Below are 19,822 nucleotides of genomic sequence, written 5' to 3'. Positions count from 1 at the left end.
AGTCATATATACATCATACATGGTATGTTTGATAATCCAAAGCAATTCGAAAACAATCGTGGAGATAATACACGGGTAGAAAGGATTTACCTTGTAAAACCTTAGTAAAACTGGAAAATACATGTTTTTTAACCAAAACCGTATACATTTGGTTCCTCTGTTGGCAAACCGGATACTTTTGGACCCTCTCAGGTAGCGCGGTTTTCCCCGGACTTTTCACGTGGGATGCTACCACAATTTCATCACATTTCTCAAGAACTGGTTTGAAGAAAAAAAAATACGATTTCGAGTCTGGCATCGGAGCTGCTACCTGGTAGCCAATAGCAACGATGACATCGGTTTCCCCTGGCCAGAAGATTAATATGTCGACGTGGATAATGAGATAATCTCACCACTCCCATCAGGCCATCACTTTGTTGGCTTCGAAAGCTGGAGTTCCAGACTTTCGGTCGGCCTATTGTAGTGGCCAGGGGAGCAGAGCTGGCGCAATGTTTGCGTAACAGAACAAACAGCTACAAATATCTCACAAGAATCTCAAAGGATGACAAGCTAAAAGAAAAATAAGATAAATATTCCCTTCACTTTGGACACTTGGGCGGTCATTCGGTCGGAACCTCTGTCAGACTGTCACGAGACTTGGCCAAATGCTGCTATCTCCTCTGCTTCGGTGTGGGCAATTTAGAATGCAGAATTTCCAATATGTAATGTCGTCGCTTCTACGGTGTCGCCCCCTCCTTGTGTTGTTTTTGACTCTGCGAGATTCCCCTCTTGCTAGAACTATGTTACAATTTCTAATTATGTTCCTCTCCTAGTCTCCTTTGATCAATATGGACAGTCCTTCTGCCGTGTTTTTCTTGTCAAAAAGAAGAAAGATCAATATTCCCGTGCATGCATGATCGCCTAGGCCGGCGCGACAAGATTAACGCGTAAACATGCATGCGTGCACGCGTAGAACATTTCCCGGCTGGAGCATGCCCTACGTAGCCTGGCCACCGACATGGTCCTTTCTATATATAAAACAGACATCAGCAACTATAACCGAAAGTAAAGACAATTATAGAGGGGATGCTAATCCGCGGAGCTCCGCCAGTACACGATCTGGCGGACGATTCCGACCAGACTCCCGCGCGCTCGGCCGCGTCGCAGTCCCGCTTCCTCGCTTCCTTTTATAGTTTACGCTCCGCCTGGTCCCGTGCTCACGCCTGAGTTTGTCAGCATCCTGGGACTCGTGCTAGGCCAAATGACTACAAGCCCGCTTCAGTCTTCTTCTCTTTTCCTATTTTGGCTTTTTTTGTACAACAGAAAAATGTTGCTGTTGGGCTTCTTTTTTTTTTTCATCTTTTCCCTTTTTGGGAGAGTGGTTTTCAGGGAATTAAACGGGTGGGGAATATCACTTTCAATAAAAAAGACTAGACGCTTTCAAATCATATCAAAATTTTAGAAATCACATAAGAAGTTTTTGATGCCAGAATTTGATGCCTTTCCTCACAAATATTCAAACTTTTAAAGTCTTGACATAACCTTACAAATTTTAGTAGATCTGGTTGTTATGATGTAGATTATGGATTATTCAAGCTTTTATAATCATTACATAGAGCTCCCAAAATTTAAGTTATACGAGAAGTTCACGAAAAATGGACCTAGAATAATAATCGAAACCACACCTCAAGGATTTTTTATTTTTGTTCCTTGAAATGTACAACACTTGTTCATTAAAAAAGATATAGAATATATAAGATCATTAAAGCTCGTGCTGAGATCATCAAAAACTCATTATGAACTTAGAAAAATAATTGAAAGCATGTCTCAAGGATTTTTAAAATTAAAAGCACAATGTTTGTTAGAAAGTTAATCATGGGATCCATAAAAAGGCTCATCGTTAGAATGCTAAAATCTCATCTTAAGATCGTTAAAGCTCAAGGATTTTTGAAAAAAAAAATGACACGACTTGTTAATTAAAAACTCTTCCTGGGATCATAAAAAGCTCATCACTAGAACATTAAAAGCAATGAAGACCTCACCAGACCTCACCATACTTCCAGTAGAGTTCAGCCCACTGGATCCGCCTCCACAAGCCCCTTCTCCTCTTGATGTTTCTTCACTTCGATGGGTTGCAGAGCAGCGGCACGACAACACGACATGGCACGCCGCCAAGAGAGTGAAAGAGACAGGACAGGAAAGCTGCGCCGCTGCAGCCTGCTTGAGGCGTCACCTTGAGGATAAGGGCAGGGAGGCGGCGCCTGATTTGGCAGCAAACAATACAGAGGATTGGGGAAAATTAGAAGGGAAATTTGGACGAGGAGCCGCTGGAATTTGGTGCGGCCCGCGGTGAGCGACGGCTCGAAGGCAACCTGCGGCGGGTAGAAGCGGCGGTCAGCGCTGGCTGGTGCCTTGGAGAGTTGGAGGAGAAGGGGAAAAGGGGATCGCTCGGTGCTGGTGCATTTAGAGGAGAAGGGGAAAGGGCACTCTCTCCCTCCGCAGCGCGCTTTCGGTTGTCGGAGAAAAGGGAAAGGGGGAATCGGGGAGAAGCTATCGCAAGCGCGGACGAGCGCCAAAGAGTGTTTTCGAATTATAGAAGCGTGTGCACTGAAGGTTCTATATTTTCGAAAAGAAAAAAACGTACATCACGAAATTAAGGGTCAGGAAGGCACAATACACAATGTGACCTCTCAGGGATACATATGCGACGATATATAGGGTTATCAGTACATCGAGACAATCAATACATTAAAAGAGAGAGAAATAAAAAAAATGTCTTGTTTTCACTGACAGATTACTCCCTCCGCTTCATAATTCTTATCTCAAATTTGCCCAAAAGTAGATGTATCTATTTCTAAAAAATGTCTAAATACATGTAATATTTTGACAAGAATTATGGAACGGACGGAGTATCTCTTAGGCTAACGATAAAATGCCTTTCTCTTTTTTTTTGGAAGGATAAAATGCCTTTCTCCATTGTGCTACGTAGTAATAAGCTTGTTTCTTTTGCGACCACCTGCCAATTGGCTCGCTGCTCGCCTTGTGGTGGCCTATGGTGCTCGTCGATTTCCACTTATTTACGAATTGTCGATAGACGTCTAATTAAGGTTTGGATTCATGGGAGCACCTTATTAACAAAACTAGAGGTTCCAGTTCTTTTCGGGTCATTTCGTCTGCCCGTTGTGTCCATATTGGTGCTTATCATAGCGTGAAGGAGGTGTGGGATACACTGGATTCTAGATGCAACCACATAGCACGGAGTCTGTTCACTCGACATGGGTGTGGGAGCACATAAATAGAATATGTGATGTTGCGGCTTTTGATTTCTTTTACTCAGTCCAGAGTGATGAAACATTTTGTAATTTAAAACCTTATAAGAAACATGGATGTGCCAACTTCACCACCACCATGCACCACTCCTAGCCTGTCAACATGTCACCGGCCGTGGCGCGCGATCGCATGCAGGCGGCAGGCTTACGAGACCCTGATGTTTGAGGTGTAGGGCTTAGTGGACCGAGACAAGGACATTCTCCTCTGCGACCGTGACCGGCACACTTTCTGCCTCCGTCCGATCCTCCCCGCTGTTCTGGTCAGCTATTGCTCTGCCCCGACTTCGCCCCGTCGTCCAAGCCTGTCATAAACGTGTCACCACCATGCAATCCTTGATCTGTCTCGCCATTTCTATTTGGGGAACTTGCTCCTTTTTCGTGGATTTGTTGTCTCGTTGTTTTCATGGTGTATTTTAGGTTTTCCAATGAAGCAAGGGACGAGATCATTGATTTCTTCCGGATCCAGAAGGGCATGGAGGATGCCCAGGCGTCAAAGTGTGTGCTTCCTCAAGGTAATTGCATAGGGGAGATCATGAAATGTGTGCGCCATTGTTTATGTTTGGAATTTTGATTGCTTGTGTCTGATGATCGATGAGGCCAGTAGTCAGTAGGCCATTCGATCTATCGATTTTGTTGTATGGCTTAAGCTTTAGAATTGGTGATGAAATATTGTCATATGAGATAGGCAAGCTGCATATTGCCATCTATTGAGTGCAAATTGTCCATATCCTTCATCATCCATATTCCTGAACCAATTTCATGTTCAAGAGCCTGTAGCTCCACACTACACGCATGCACACGATGGTGTCCAGTCAGGCTCAAACCAATTGTCGCATGATAGATAGGCCGACGGCAGCCAAACACATGTGCACGCATAAAACTTTAGAAGATAATTGTTTCGAGCCTGAGTGGCCGTCGTCGTGTGCGCGTGCAGTCTCGAGCTACATCATTTGAATTACCATGAAAATTGTTCATGAAAATGGACCAACAAGGAGATGGAAAATGTGATGGTAATGCAGCCTGCCTATCATGTGTTACTCTATCACCAATGCTAATGCTTAGGCCATATAACAAAGTCAATCGAATAGCGTACTGGCTGCCACATCCGTCATCTGACACATGCTCCAACATAAACAATGTGCACACATTACATCTTCTTCCTTATGCAATTGCCTTGATGAAGCACACATTTCGTGCCTGGATGGCCCGCGCCCTTCTGGATCAGGAAGAAAGCAACCATCTTCCATTTCTTCATCGGAAAACCTAAATTCCACCATGAAAACAGTTAGACAAAAAAACCATGAAAAAAGAGGGAGTACCCCCAAACGGAAATGGCGAGGTTGGTGATGCACTTATGATAGTCTTCGACGGCGGGGTGAAGTTGAGGCAGAACCAGTAGCCGGGCAGGACAACGGTGAGGATGGACAGCGGCAGAAGGTGTGCCAATCATGGTCGCAGATAAGCATGTTGCCTCAGTCCCCCACGCCACTCACCTCTCATATGAGGGTCTCGTAGGCATGTCCCCCGGGATTGCACGCCATAGGCGGCGGCACGTCAATGGGCAGGGAGCGGCACATGAAACTGAAGATCGAGTAGAAGCGGCACCGGATGGTACTACCGAAGGGGGCACCTTATTGGTGGAGTGCTCTTCAGCCGCAGCTGCATTGAGGCTCACGATGACTATGGCTTATGGGACATGCCGGGGGTGGTGGCGGCTTCATGGGACAGTGCGACAGTGGGAACAGCTAGTTGCTTCATGGGATGACATGCCATGGTGGTGGCTTCGCAGGACGGTGCGTGACTGCGAGTGGTGGCTATGTGCAAGGGTATGCTTTTACATTTACACGAGTCGGGATCAGCCACCGACAGTGGAATATCAACAGAGCAAAGGATCTGACCAGATCCTCCCCAAGCGATTTGAAGTCAAGTCAATAAATTTCATGGGGATGGTCTGGTATGTGCTGGAGCTAGCTAGCGGCCATTATCGATATTCTCCTCTTTTGTTTGTTGTATCTAGCTTGCATAACATGTGTGATATTTATAGAGCACAGTGGGCAACAATAACTAGAAGCAGATTAAGTGGAGATAGGAATACATTAGTAATTAGGAAAATTTGATCACGTACCCGTAAAGTTTTTTGTGAAGCTCCGCCACTAGTAGGAAGAGGGGTCATTAGGTCTAGATGATCACATCGAATGATAACAAGAATTGCAAGAGCTGAGTGCACATACATCATGGGGATAAAGATAGGTGAGCGCTATACATATTGTATTGTCATTTCTCCTTTCCAAAAGGTTTTCACAAGCTAAGACGAATTCATTGATTTTCCTTGCCACCAAGGCTAGGAAGATTTGTCAATTTCTGAGCACATTCTCATTGAATGCCAGAAAATGCATGAATTCTTTCGGTCGGCGTATAGAAGAATTGTACTTGCTAATGAACATAACTTGAGCTCATTGGGGTGGATCTTGATGGTGCCTTGTCCCATCACTAGTTCGGATCCAAGCATACATACAAGAGGAAACGAGAAGGATTTATTACAATATTATAGGACAAGAAGATGCTAGAAGAGAGGAGCAGCGGACCTCGGCAACAATGTTCAAAACTTGTCACTGTCCTTCAAGGTGTCGGCGAGGCCAAAAGCTTTTCTTTGTTGTCAGTGGCACCAATGAGGATGCAAACCCATCTTTCTCGTGTACATCTTGCCATGGATCTAAAAGTGGGCGATATGAACCATCCAAACACCAAGCGGGCAAAGGGATCAAAACAAAAGTGAGCTTCCTACACATTCGAAATTAACAACATGGTGAAACATAGTTAAGGAACCTACCATGTATAGAGAGATTACAAATCTTGACATATATGCATGAAAACATCAATGGTGATCAACAAGACAGGTAATGCAATGCATATTGGCGGTCACCACACCTCTAGTAGCAATCACCACAACACAATCAAGAACAATTATGCAGACAACATGACATCTTGTGAAGAAATAGAAAAACTTCATACCTTGTGAGCGTCGGTACCTTCCGTAACATAGACGATGCTGGGTTTATCGTAGCAGTGCTCCATGGTGGTGAGGCGTTCGACGTTGTGTAGGTAGGTGCACTTCACGTGACAACGCGATGGGGAGCGGGCGAGGGAGGTGAAGCGGTAGGTGAAGGTGGCGTTGATGGCGGAGGTCCCCTATCACGGATATAGCAAGCGCAATGGCCATCATGGCCTTGTCACCTCGTACCGGCCCTTAACCTTGGCTAGATCAGCCATTCAAGGAGAAGAGGATGCGGAGACGCCATGGATCTGCCTAGATGTGAGCGGCAGTCATCTGATTCGAGCCTCCATTTTCCTCGGTCGCACCAGAAGAGAGACGACGAGTAAGAATGGAAGTCCGAAGAGGAAGTGGCGCCGGTGGTAGGGGACACGGGAGAGGGGGAGGGGTGGCGGCGGTAGAAAATGGGAGAGAAACTTAGAGGGGAGGTGGGGTGCTAGTGTTAGGAGTCGATTGGCGTAGATGGCTTTTATATTTGGTGGGGGCGTTGTTGGTCGGGCTGGGCTTTTAGGCTAAAATAGGAACACCTATAGGCCCAAAATACAGCCCTTTTGTGGTACAGACTTGTTATGGTTGCCCGTTAGTGGTGACCATCACTAGAGGTTGTTTCTATGGTAGTGCAAATAACAATTTGTGCAAGATGCAGGTGCGTACATATTGTTGTGGATGGAGCTGAGGAACTAGGCATGGTAAGTTTTGAGGTGTTGGTTGATGAGTCCAAGGAGGGCTTGGTGACTGGCTCAATCAAGCGAGTAAAAGAGAAGACCAAGTCCAACAATGCATGGAGGTTCGCGTGGGACAACCTCAAGATGTCGAATCATTATCCAAAGCTTGTTGGAATTGTGTCGAATATTTTATGTATAGTTAAGGTTGGACTTTGTGTAGTGGTTAGGGTTAGTGTTTGAGTTGAGTATAGATGCTTAACCTGGACTCCCTTATATACGAACGAGTACTGCGAGATGTACGTAACTCATACAATTGTCTTAAAATTGTGGAGGATTGCCCCTAGTCAGAGCTAATGGATGTAGACTCAAGGTGAATTAACCTCACGCACAAAATCCTTGTCTCATTTTATGTACTTGTACTAGCAAGGTGAATTAACCTCGTTTTATATACTTGTACTAGCAAGGTGCCCGTGCGCTGCTACAGAACATCTAAATTGCGACGGTACCATCGAACCATAACACTCTGTGTTGTTTGATTTTTGTCATTACTTTTTATTCTGTTTTATTCTTCTGGTTGATGGGGAATTGGGGATTGGAGAGTGGAGGCGGCAACTGTCGGTTGATTGGGGGGAGGAGGCTAGCAGAAAGAAAAAGATACCGGAAGAGATTGGTGTCACTTGCCAATGCTCAGGAAAGAGATGCATGGGGATGAATTGACGGCCACCAATTAAAAACTTTATGAGTAGAAAAGATATGCACTGTTTTTCATAGATCAAGATGGAATATTGGCACAATTATCGTAACGATGCTCGCTAGTTAACCAGAGCACTTTGTTTTTTTTTCGCGAAAGCAGAGCAATCATTCGCTAGGCTTAGACCTGCAAAATTGTGACCCTCAGGATACCCATTGACCCTCTTTAGTTCAACCAAATGAAGTAAAAATTTAAAATGATACAATTTTTTAGAAAACTAGTTCATTTGTTTGAACTAAGAAGGATCAACGGGTAACCTGAAGGTCACCATGTTGCACCCCTAGCTGGGCCACTGGACCACCTCTCGGTAACGGTGAGGTGGGCTCAAAGGAAAACCCGGCCCAGCCCAGGCGTGGAAAGTAGACTAGAAAGCCTATTGTTAGGCTGCCACGTGTTCCATCGAGAACATGAATCCTCGAACCTACGGCCCCACTTCGCTCATGTACCTCATAAAAGAAAAACCAAAACAACAGAGCAGCCAATACACAAATGCAATACCGTCCCAGTTAACTGTACCGTACCGGCAAAAGAAGGAGATAAAATAACCAAACTAATTGGGTGAGCAAAATGCTACGTACTACTGTATCGTACCAGCAAAAGAAGGAGTACTAGCTTAATTTTGTAGCTACAGTAGAGGCTGTGAATTAAGCGCTGATGCAGAGTGACGTGGGCAGCTGTAAGGTTTTAAATACTCGTTCCGTCAAACAAAAGATGTCTCAAGTTTGTTAAAATTTAAATATATCTAAACATGATTTAGTGTATAGATGCATTCAAATTTAGTCAAAGTTGAGACATTCTTTGTTGGACGGAGGATGTACTATATTTTTCTTAAATTGAAGGGAAGAGTGGAGGAGAAAAGAGAGAAGCAGGAAGTTAGCTAACAACCGGTTACAACACATGCTCTTAGTTTCCCTGTGAGAGGGAGCTATGGGCCATTTGTTAATAAAGTAGTACGTCCTTATAACTAACTATTACATATGTTGGCTATTTTATTGGATATAGATGACATGACATGGGCCTATAGCCAACAACTGGCTATATTAGTAGAGTAAATTTCACAAATCGCACTTCTTAGGGTTAGGGTTTTCTCGAATCACGCTAACTGAGCCATTCTACTGTACCCAGTGTACAGGGTAAGTTAAAAAAAATGCTTACTTTCTCAACGGTCGGATATTTTTAGGTGCAGCACCTGCATGCAGTTTTTTCCCAATGGATGTTTTTTATGAATCATGAAATGTTTTAACAACATTGATTACTGTTAACTGAATAGTAGAAGAATATATATCGTAGGATTACGTGGGTTTTATGGCCGGCTTGCTACTTTGTGAGCCTAAAACAACATGTGCGTGAGTCGTGATGTACACATGATAATAATGCTCTCAACATTCCCTCACAAACTCATGGTGGATCTAAAACAGGGAGTTTGAGAATATGAAGAAAAGAAAAACATGATGTTCTATAGTTTGAGCGGAAAACCCTACCACTTGAGGCTCTTATAAAAGGTGGCCGGACTCTTGCATCGGCGGTGCAATCGTATGAATGATGCACATCAATATGTCCTCCGATTCACAAAAAGTGTCATCCACTTAGCATGGATCGGCACTTTAGTACAAAATAGTCGACACTTCTTATGGATCGGATGGAGTATTACAAAGATTAGATGTGAGTGCATCACACGAAACACCAAAGTTAGCCAACAACCATCGAAGTCATACATGATATATTCGGTACTCCAAAGCGATTCCAAAAGAGTCATGCGAGATAATACACAGGTAGAAATGACTTACCTCGTAAATCTTTGTAAAAACCGGAGAAAAGTATATTTTTTGGTCCTTCATTTAGCAACGAAGTCTAGAAATGGTTTTTGAACTCAAAATCATATACACGTACTTGGTCTCTCGATTAAGAAAACCGGATACTTTTGATTCCTGTCCTGTCCCTGGCTCGAACAATTTTGACTGGTTTTGATCCACGTAGCACGGTCCCTGGCATATGGAAGAAAAATAGGCATATGGCCGCAATGGCATCAGTTTCCCTGGCCAGAAGATTAATATGTCGACGGGGATAATGAGATAATCTCACCTCTCCCATCACTTCGTTGGCTTCGAAAGCTGGAGTTCCAGACTTTCGGTCGGCCTATTGTAGTGGCCAGTGGAGCAGAGCTGGCGCAATGTTTGCCTAACAGAACGAACAAACAGCGAGCCAGACCAAAATATCTCAATAAGAATCTCAAAGAATGACAAATAAAAGAAAACAAAGATAAATATTCCCTTCGCTTTTGACAGTTGGGCAGTTGGGTGGTCCCTTGGTCCGAACCTCTGTCAGAGTGTCACAAGACTTTATTAGCCAAATGCTCCTCTCTCTGTTTTTTTTTTTCGAGAATCCTCTCTCCTCTGCTTGGTGTGGGCAATTTGTTTAGAAGAAATATATGTGCAGATTTTCCAATAAAAGGTAGTCGCTTCTATACGATGTTAGCCCCTCCTCCTTGTGTTGTTTTTGACTATATATGCGAGATTCCCCTCTAGAACTATCTTACAATTTCCAATTATTTTCCTCTTCTTTGATCAATATGGACTTATGGACAATTCTTCTGCCGTGTTCTTCTTGTCAAAAAGAAGAAAAATAAATATTCCCGTGTATGCATGATCACTAGCTAGGGCGCGACAAGATTAACGCGTAGTAACAGGCGTGCGTGCCCCCGTAGAATATTTCCTAGGCTGGAGCGCGCCTACGTATAGCCGTGGGCACGGACATGCATGGTCCTTTCTAAAAACAGAATTCCAACAGCTATAACCGAAAGTAAAGACAACTAGTAGTACTGTAGAAGCTAGCGTGTGATCTGAATATTCGAAATTAAAGATCATCTGGTCGACACGGTATATGCTCATAGCTCCAACACTGGGCTTTTGCTACAGCTACATAGGGTGATGTCAGTATTATTATTTTTTTGACGGAAAGCAATAGGCCATTCTCAGTGACACCATGCTACGTAGGATAATCAGATCATGGTCGAAAAGAGTGAGGAACTAACTAACAGATGATCTTTTATTTAGGCTAAAGATAAAACGCCCCTTTTGGCCGTTGTATTAATTAAGGTTTAACAAATTTCTTTTGTGACCACTGCTTGCTGATTAGCCTTGTGGTGGCCCGTGGTGCTGGTAGATTTCAACTTTAATTACCACCGACTAAGTCTCAAATATGTTAAGAATGGCCTAGCAGGACTTGAATAGACGACATATAATTAAGGATTAAATTCTCATGGAAGTTTTCGCTTTATTAACAAAACTAGAGCTTCCAGTTATTTGCGGATCATTCGTCTACCCCGTTGTAACAACATTTGGTGCTTTGGTAAAAAAAAACATTTGGTGCTTACCATAACGTGCAGATGTGGAGGATACACTAGATTTCTACTCCCTCCGCCCCATAATTCTTGTCGTTGTTACAGCGACAAGAATTGTGGGACGGAGGAAGTATATTCAACCACATAGCACGGAGCCCGTTGACTCGGTATGGGTGCGAGAGCACACAATTAAAGGATAAGTGATGTTGTAGAATTATTATTTTTACTCAGTCCTGAGTGATAAAATGCTTTGTACCTTAACAAACATGGATGTCTGCATAAACCTCCTTAATAAATAGAGTGAATTCCATTTTTGACCCTCAAATTTCTGTTTTTTTACAGTTTTGATCCTATTTAGTGATTACCGTTTTTTTTACCTCATTTAGCAAACTTTCCACCAGTTATGACCCCATTTAAGCTTTTAACCCAATTTCTCTCCGTTCTGACAAGTGGATCATGCCATCTAGTTCCACCTCATTGTTGCTAATGTTACCTAATCTGAGTTAGCTCGGTTAGTCGAGTCAGTTTGCGTCTCGTCATGTATAAATACGGTACACACCGTACCGTGTAACATTCGCCCAGAAAATAAAGAAAAGATCAAGCTCGTATAGCTCTCCAAATCGTTTTTTCGCGTGTGCGGCTCTAGCCAGCTACTCCCTCCGATCATAAATTGTTGTCGAAATATTACATATATCTAGACATTTTTTAAGAATAGATACGTTCATATTTAGACAAATTTGAGTCAAGAATTTAGGATCGAAGGAATACTAATCAATCGATCAGCTTGCTTCGTGTGTACGTGCCTGCTCTGCTTCGCATGATTAATTATTTTTTGGATTCTTTGCAGGGCGCAGACGTTGTACCATGTGGTCTCAGTTGTTAAAGCTTAAATGAGATTTCCAAATTTTTTTGAGTGAATTTCATTTACTACATAAATTAAATGGGGTCATTTATGGCAAAACGTTTGCTAAATGGGGTCAAAAAACAAAAATCTCACTAAATGGGATCAAAACCGTCAAAAAACTAAAACTTGTGAGTAAAAGAAAAATGGAATTCACTCTTCAAGAAAAAGAACATTGGTCTTTTGCATCTCTAGATCAAGCCGTCGCTCACTGTCCCATGAAGCCGCCACCGCCGCCATCGTGCGCGGTCCCATGAAGCCGCCGCCGTCGTGCACCCTCGCTGTGCAGGGTAGCCGAGGCACCCCCTTCACCACTGCCCCTGCTGCTGCTTCACGTCGATGTCCAACATCATGCGTCACTCACTCGATCCCTGCCTGTCAACATGTCGCCGCCCGTGGCACAAGATCGTGGGGGCCAGGGCTACGAGACCCTCGCGTGGGAGGTGTGCTGTGCCGTGGATCGAGACGAGGATATGCTCCGGCCTCTGCAACCGCGACGCCACACTTTTTTTTTGCCTCCGAAGTATCATCCTCCGCGCTGTTCCACTCGGGTATTGGCTCTGCCCCAATTGCGTCCCGCCGTCCAAGCCGTCATAAACGCTTCACCACCATGCAACACCCTTGATCTATCTTCTCATTTATGTTTGGGGTACTCGCTCCTTTTTTTCGTGGATTTGTTCTCTCATTGTTTTCATGGTGTATCTTAGGGTTTCCAATGAAGCAAGGGAAGATCGTCGATTTCTTCCGGATCCAGAAGCATGGTGTTTTCATGGATCCGGAAGAAAGCAACTATCTTCCGTTTCTTCATCAGAAAAACCTAAATTCCACTAGGAAGACAATGCGACAAAATGCGTACGGAAAAGCAGGAAGTGCCCCCAAACAGAAATGACGAGGTGGGTGACGCACTTATGACGGGCTTGGACTGGCGGGGCGAAGTTGAGGCAGAACCAGGAGCCGGGCGGCACAGCAACGAGGACAGACATCGGCTGAAGGTGTGGCAACTGTGGTTGCTGAGGAGCATGTTATCGTCTCGGTCCACCGCACCACATACATCTCACACGAGCGTCTTGTGGGCCTAGCCCCCGGGAGTGCACGCCAGGGTGGCGACACGTCGATGGGTAGGGATCAGCGGCACATTACATTGAAGATCGGGCAGAAGTGGCACGGGGCGGTGGTGAAGGGGAACCTTGGCGGAGTGCGCTTCCGCCACAGCTCCAGCAAGGTGCGCGGTGACGGTGGCTTATGGCACGCAACGTAACTGGTGGCGGCTTCATGGGATGGTGACAACGGTGGCTTTGCGGGAAGACGATTACGCGCAACGATGGTTGCTTCATGGGACGGTGTGCCAAGGTGGTGGCTTCGCGGGACAATGCGTGAGTGGCAGCCATACAAAAGGATATGTCTTTCTTATCTAGAGATTAGTGCGGATCGGCTACGCACAAAGGTATGATTTTTTATTTCCACGAGGTCGGGATCGGTCACCAAGGGTGGAATATCATCTGAGCAAATGATATCCGACCATCCGAGCCATTGCACGTCAAATTAATCAATTTCATAGGGATGGTCTGGTTGCCAACCTCTCTAGCCCGGCCATGCTCATCGAGAGAGAAATGGTTGGTTGTTCCCGAAGATCGAGCAAGAGTTCTACATGATGAAAAAACAGATACGAGGCTAGGGAGAGGGATATTAGGTCTAGATGATCCTATCGAATAATGGAAAGAATTTCAAGAGTTAAGTGCATAGAGATCATGGGGGTGAAGACAAGTGAGTAAGTGTGTGCCATACATGCTGGTTGGATTGTTATTTCTCCTTTCCAAAACACAAGGTTTCACAAGCAAGAGGAATTCAATATTGTCCTTGCTACCAAGGGCAGGAAGAATTGGCAATTCCTGTGTATGTTCTCATCGAATGCTAGAAGTATGCATGAATTCTATCGGTGGACGTATAGAAGAATTGTATTACCAATGAATTTGAGCTCGTTGGAGTAGTGGAACTTGATCGATCGATGGTGCCGTGTCCCATCTCTAGTTCGGATCCTAGCACACATACAAGAGGAAAAGAGAAATTTAGAGGATTAAAATATTACATGAGAAGAAGATGCTGGAAGAGAGGAGAAGCAGACCTCAACAGCAATGTTCAAAATTCGTCATCGTCCTCCGACGTGTCGGCGAGGCCGGCCAAAAGCTTGTCTTTGTCATCTGTGGCACCAATGAGATGCAAACCCATCTTTCTCGTGTACAGTTTGCCATGGATCTACAGTGGGCACTATGAACCATACAAAACACCACACGGGATAAGGGCAAGAAAGGGCAGCCCTGATGCAGCTCGTCGAAGATGTTGAGGGTGGCAGTTTGCATATGGACCACCACAAGATCAGGAATCAAGTTAAAGGGCAAAGGAAAAATTACAGGGTTTTTCTCAAGATTATTACACAAAAGGATAAAAACAAAAACTATTGTATCAAAAATGAAGTGAGCTTCCTGCACATTTGAATCAACATAACCTATCATGTAAGGAGAAAATACAAATATTGACAGACGCGAAACCATCAATGGTCATGATCAGGAATGGTAATACAACCCACATATGTTGTTGCCACCTCTAGTAGCCATCAACACAACACAATCAAGAACAATAGTACAATACGACACACAATATGACATCTTGTGAAGAAACAAAGAGGAAAAAAACTTCATACCTTGTGAGCGCCGAGGATGGCCCCATACACGTACCTTCCCTACCATAGCTGCTGCCAGCGTTATCGTAGCAGGCTCCATGGTGGTGAGGCGTTTGGTGCCGTGCACGTAGGTGTACTTCACGTGACCCCCCGCAGAGACGGCAAGCGCAACAGCACCATGGCCTTGTCGCCCTCATACCGCCCCTTAACCGTGACTAGATCTGCCATTCGAGAAGAAGAGGTTGCGGAGTGGATCCACCCTAACGTGTGTGGTAGCCATTGGATTCGAGGCTCTATCTTCCTCGGTGGCGCCGAAAGGGCGAGGAGGAGGGAGAAGGCGGCGGCGCTAGAAAATGGAGAGGATCTTAGAGGGGAGGTGGGTTCTAGGGTTAGGTTAGAGAGAGATCTGGGTAGAGAGGGGATGGTGGGGCGACTTTTATATCTGGAGATGGAGATGGAAGTTGTCGACCGAGCTGGGCTTTTGGGCTAAGATAACAAAACCACGATGGGCCCAAATATAACCCAACAATGGTACATCTGTATTTATCGCTGCTTATTATTCCCTCCGATCCTAAATTGTTGTCGAAATATTACATGTATCTAAACATTTTTTAAGAATAGATACATCCATATTTGAGCAAATTTGAGTCAAGGATTTAGGATCGGAGGGAATACTTACTAGCAAAAGGCATACCTATAACAATTCATATGAAAAAACACTCTTGAAACTGATTAGAACATATACCGGTACTTGCTATGATAAGCTCCCATGTCCAACCTGAAGGATATAAAGGATACTGATACTGATACATGTAGGGCATGCTTGTAATCACTGCTGTAAATTTGGACACCACCCACACTGATGAAATTCTACACGAGATACCTAAAAAGGAAATTAAAAAAAAAGAACACAATCACCCTTCTGTATGTAAGAATGGATTAAACAAACAGTCCATGCCCATTATAGCCAATTATCCAGCTCAGTTCTTCCCACTAAAAATATATTGTCGCCCTTCTGTGTGTAGAGAGGTTATCCAGCAGCACGAACATGATCACTCTCAACTGCAGGAAAATGACTATGGAAATAATCATATACTAACAAACAGGAGAAATAATAATTTCTCTATCTACTCTCTCCTAATAAACTACTATAATATCATTTCTCCTTCTCCTATTTTCTGCTCAGATCAGGGATGTAAACGGGCAGCCATTAAGGGCCCGTTTCAGCCCGTTTAGCTCCAACGTAAGCAGAATGAGCGAAGTGAAGGAGAAAAAATGTGAAGGAAAAAAGTTCCTAACGGGCCTTGCGGCGCCATTTACATCCGTAGCTCAGATGCTTCTTACAAAAGCAACCAACCTGCAGGGGTTGGTGTTTCTTTTTAAGTGGTTACATGTTACTTAATAATAATGTTTGGATTACAATCACGCATAATGAGGCTCGTTGCGCAGGACAGCACATCATCATGCATAACACCACCACTCAACACACTACGGCTCCAACGAGCAATACAATTCGCAACCTCATTTGCAGAGCGGTTAATCTTACAGAAAGAAATACCCAGATAAAAAACTTTCAACCTTTTAATGCTAGCAGATCAGCCTGAGATAGCAGAGCGTGAGAGGTCTGGACTGCTGATCGCTTGAACCACAGAAGCCGAGTCACACTCTGACAATAATAGGTAGAGAAGAGAACCTGCAGAGACTCTGAACACCAGACAGACAAGCAGTGGCTTCGGCCGTTTCAGCATCTGGACAGTGATCAATTAAGTTCCAAGCTGAGCCCAAAACAGTATCTCTGTGATCACAAAGAACAGCACCCCAAGCAGCCGAGTTGTCTGCCGAAAAGAAGCTAGAATGGACAGAAGCAACAGGGGGAGTCAACCTTTCCTGTACACAGTTCATCGTTGTGGCATGAGGTGGCCTAGGTCGTCCATCAAGTACGTTTTTACCTTTAGAGATTGCAGGGTGATTGAGCTGACTGAGCCCAGACAGAATATCTGCATATTTAAACAAGTACTGAGCAGAGGCTTCGATTGACGCATCTCCTTTACCAAAGATTACATCATTGCACAAGTGCCAGGCACGCCACCAATAGAACAAGAGTTTGGTGCGGCAGTCTTCATCAAACCTGTCAAGGAGTATAAGAACCCGGTCATCACCAATGTATTTTAAATCATCCTCAGGGGAGAGGCGCCATTTCGCACGAAGACTTGTACGGAGAGCTCTAGCTTTGGTGCAGGCCATGATCGCATGAAAGCCATCCTCAGGTTCCATGCCACAAATAGAACAGGTGGGAAGAACCTCCATGAAGCATCTACATAAATTCATTTGAACCAGAGAATGAGACGCTAACTTCCAATCAAAAACCTTAATAGGAGGGACCGGGGTTTTCCAAATAAGGTACCAAAGGCAATGATGCCTTAGTGCTTCCACTGGTGGCATCAAGATGGTGCTTCATGTTCAGAGCAAGGCGATAGGCGCTACGAACCGTGAAGGACCCCGATCGCTCATAATGCCAATCAAGGATATCATCCGTCCCCGAAGGCGGCAATCTGATCTTCAGAATTTCGTCGGCATCAAATCTCTGAAAAATGTTCCTAACCAGCTGGCTGTTCCATATCCATTCATAAGAATTCGGTTGAAGCAGGTCAGCCACACGACAACAGGGAGTTCTAGTGCGCCAGGCAGAGACCCTGAGATTCCCACCAGGTACCCAATTATCACGCCAAATCTGAATACCATCCTGACAGGGGCAGGGCTTGGTATTTTTATCACTGCACAAAATGGAAATTTTGCAAGTAACATCAAAGTATAAGCTAAACTCTATGGTGCTTATTAAGCGAGCCAGACAGAAGCTCAAGAATACTTCCGGCCACCAAGATAATGGAGCTCCTCAATTTATCAGAACGCTATCTCTATTCAGATAATGAACACAAATATGACCCTACTGAAGACTCTACGGACTGGAGATTAAATCCATCTTTGCTACTCACTCAAACACAATATAAGAATGCGCCGAATCTTTCTCCATCATTCAAAAGGACACTACAATGCTATAGCTGGCTCATTAGCAAAATCAGCTAGACAAAGAGAAGAGCGGGACGAAGGCGGTAAAAATACCTCCGACTTATTCCTTCCTTGTCTGGAGGAAAAAAAAAACAAAGTTATCAAATCTTATTCCTGACAGAAGGTGTTGCGTCCCAGTCCCAGATAACAAATCAAGGCCGATGACATTCAAACCACTCCACAATCTATAGCTGTGACTGGAAATTGCAATGATTGCATGACATTTAAACTACTCCACAATCTACGGCTATAATCTTTATAAGTCAAGCCAGGGCAGCATTGCTATGGAGCAGACCTGAAAAATATACATCTATTGGAGCAGACCTTAAAAATATGCATCTATGTCAAGGGAGGTAATTGTTTTATGGATCCCAGGAGACAACCAGCTAGAAAAAGGCTTTGAAATGAAATCTGTAAGCAGAACGCCTTGTCGAGGACAAACTATCATCACATTTCAAGAATAATTTCTTTGTCCTGGATATGGTAATTTTATTAGTATTTTTTTTGAAAGACTATCAGTAATTCTGAAGATGAAATAAGTCAGAAGAGATGCCCGCGAAGCGCGAAGCAATGTACGTACGGCCTAACCTTGAAGAAGTCTTCTGGGAGCCAGGGAGAGAGATCAATCAGCGGCGTCAGTGGGTGAACAGCGGGACGAAGGAGGACGCGGAGGCGCCTGTGGGAGCTGCGGCCCACGGTTTGGTCGCCGCGGGGACGGTCGGAAGAGGTGAGCGACCCACCGGCCTGCGGCGCGAACGCGGGAGGGAGAAGTCGAGCGGCCCTCCACTGCCGTCGGCCGCCGAGGAAGAGGGGGAGGAGGCAGGGCGCATCCCTCATCGGCGGCGGAGGCTGTGCTGCGCGGCGAGCGCCGGAAATTGGCGGCGACAGGCGGTGCGGCCATGGCGGCGCGGGGGGCCGGGCCGCCGGGGTGATGGCGGCGGCGCCAGGGTAGTTTTTTGCGGGGATTTTATCTCCTGTTTTGCAGTTTTTTTAAAAAAACAATGGGCACCCCCGTTGATTTTCAGTAGAGAAACCACCCCATCATCCTTACATACATGTCTGATCCATATATTTGAACACAGTTGTGTAGCTCAACTTATCATTCTGCAGATGACAATATATGTATCACTGATATCCACACATATTTGTGTGTGAGTGTGTGAGAAACAGAGAGAGACTAAACAGGATGGAGGCAAACAAAACCACTTTTGTTTTGTTTAGCCCATCGATCGATCGATTGACCGTCGATCTCATGCCATACTACAGCTCGCTATAGCTATAAACAAGTTTATAGAAAAACATAATAACACATCAGTATATTATGAAAATATATATCATGATGATAATTTAATAAAACTAGGAAGCATTCCATATATGTGTCGCATACAAATTGACCATTACCGTCGGTTGACCACCACTTGACCGCTAGCTGACCACCAGTTGACCGTCAAGTGATTGATGAAAAGACGCTTTTGGCCCTAGCACCTTTAACCAATTATCCCCAACATATTTTCTGTTGCGATATTTTTAACACTATCTTGGTTGTGTAATTATGATGAATTTGAGTATATTATTTTTCAGGAATTTATCGTGAAAATTGTGATGTTTAGTTAAATAAGGGAATGTGGCTCAATTTTCATGTCTTTTCAGGCCAAAAAATTATTAACATTTGCTATTTTGTTGCTAAAGTCGATTACAAACTTGTTTGCTAAACTCATGGCGAAATTATGTAACATCATAATGAATAGTTGTTTGTGCAAAAAAAAAAAGAATAATTGTTGCTGGGGGCAAAATCATCTTTTCATCAGCTACTCGACGGTCACCTGATGGTAGTGGTTAATTTTGACGCGCTGCAAAAGTTGAGTGGTAAATTTGGAAGACGGAAATTCATAGTGGCATTCGAGCATTTGGTAAATTATGAATGATATATATGGAGTTTCTTCATAAAACTAATTTAGAGTTGTAGCTGTTGGTAAATTTCCTATAAATTAATTTAATCAAAGTTTAAAAAGTTAATTTGACTGATGACAAAAAAAATAGGACCTCTTATATTTAGAAACTA

General features: G+C 44.2%; 1 long non-coding RNA gene across 1 annotated transcript; it reads right to left on the bottom strand.

The window, feature by feature from the left end:
• Positions 1-16,066: 16,066 nt before the first annotated feature.
• LOC106866618 lies at positions 16,067-18,807 on the bottom strand. The gene is made up of 2 exons (XR_001407540.2): positions 18,349-18,807; positions 16,067-17,468 (listed from the first exon to the last, which is right to left on the bottom strand). It is a non-coding gene; the product is annotated as an uncharacterized LOC106866618 (long non-coding RNA).
• Between the last annotated feature and the right edge of the window lie 1,015 nt (positions 18,808-19,822).

This window comes from Brachypodium distachyon, chromosome 4 (genome assembly GCF_000005505.3).
Source record: "Brachypodium distachyon strain Bd21 chromosome 4, Brachypodium_distachyon_v3.0, whole genome shotgun sequence".
Taxonomy (NCBI): domain Eukaryota; kingdom Viridiplantae; phylum Streptophyta; class Magnoliopsida; order Poales; family Poaceae; genus Brachypodium; species Brachypodium distachyon.
Note: the sequence above shows the minus strand (reverse complement) of the source record. Positions and strands in the feature narration are given on the sequence as shown.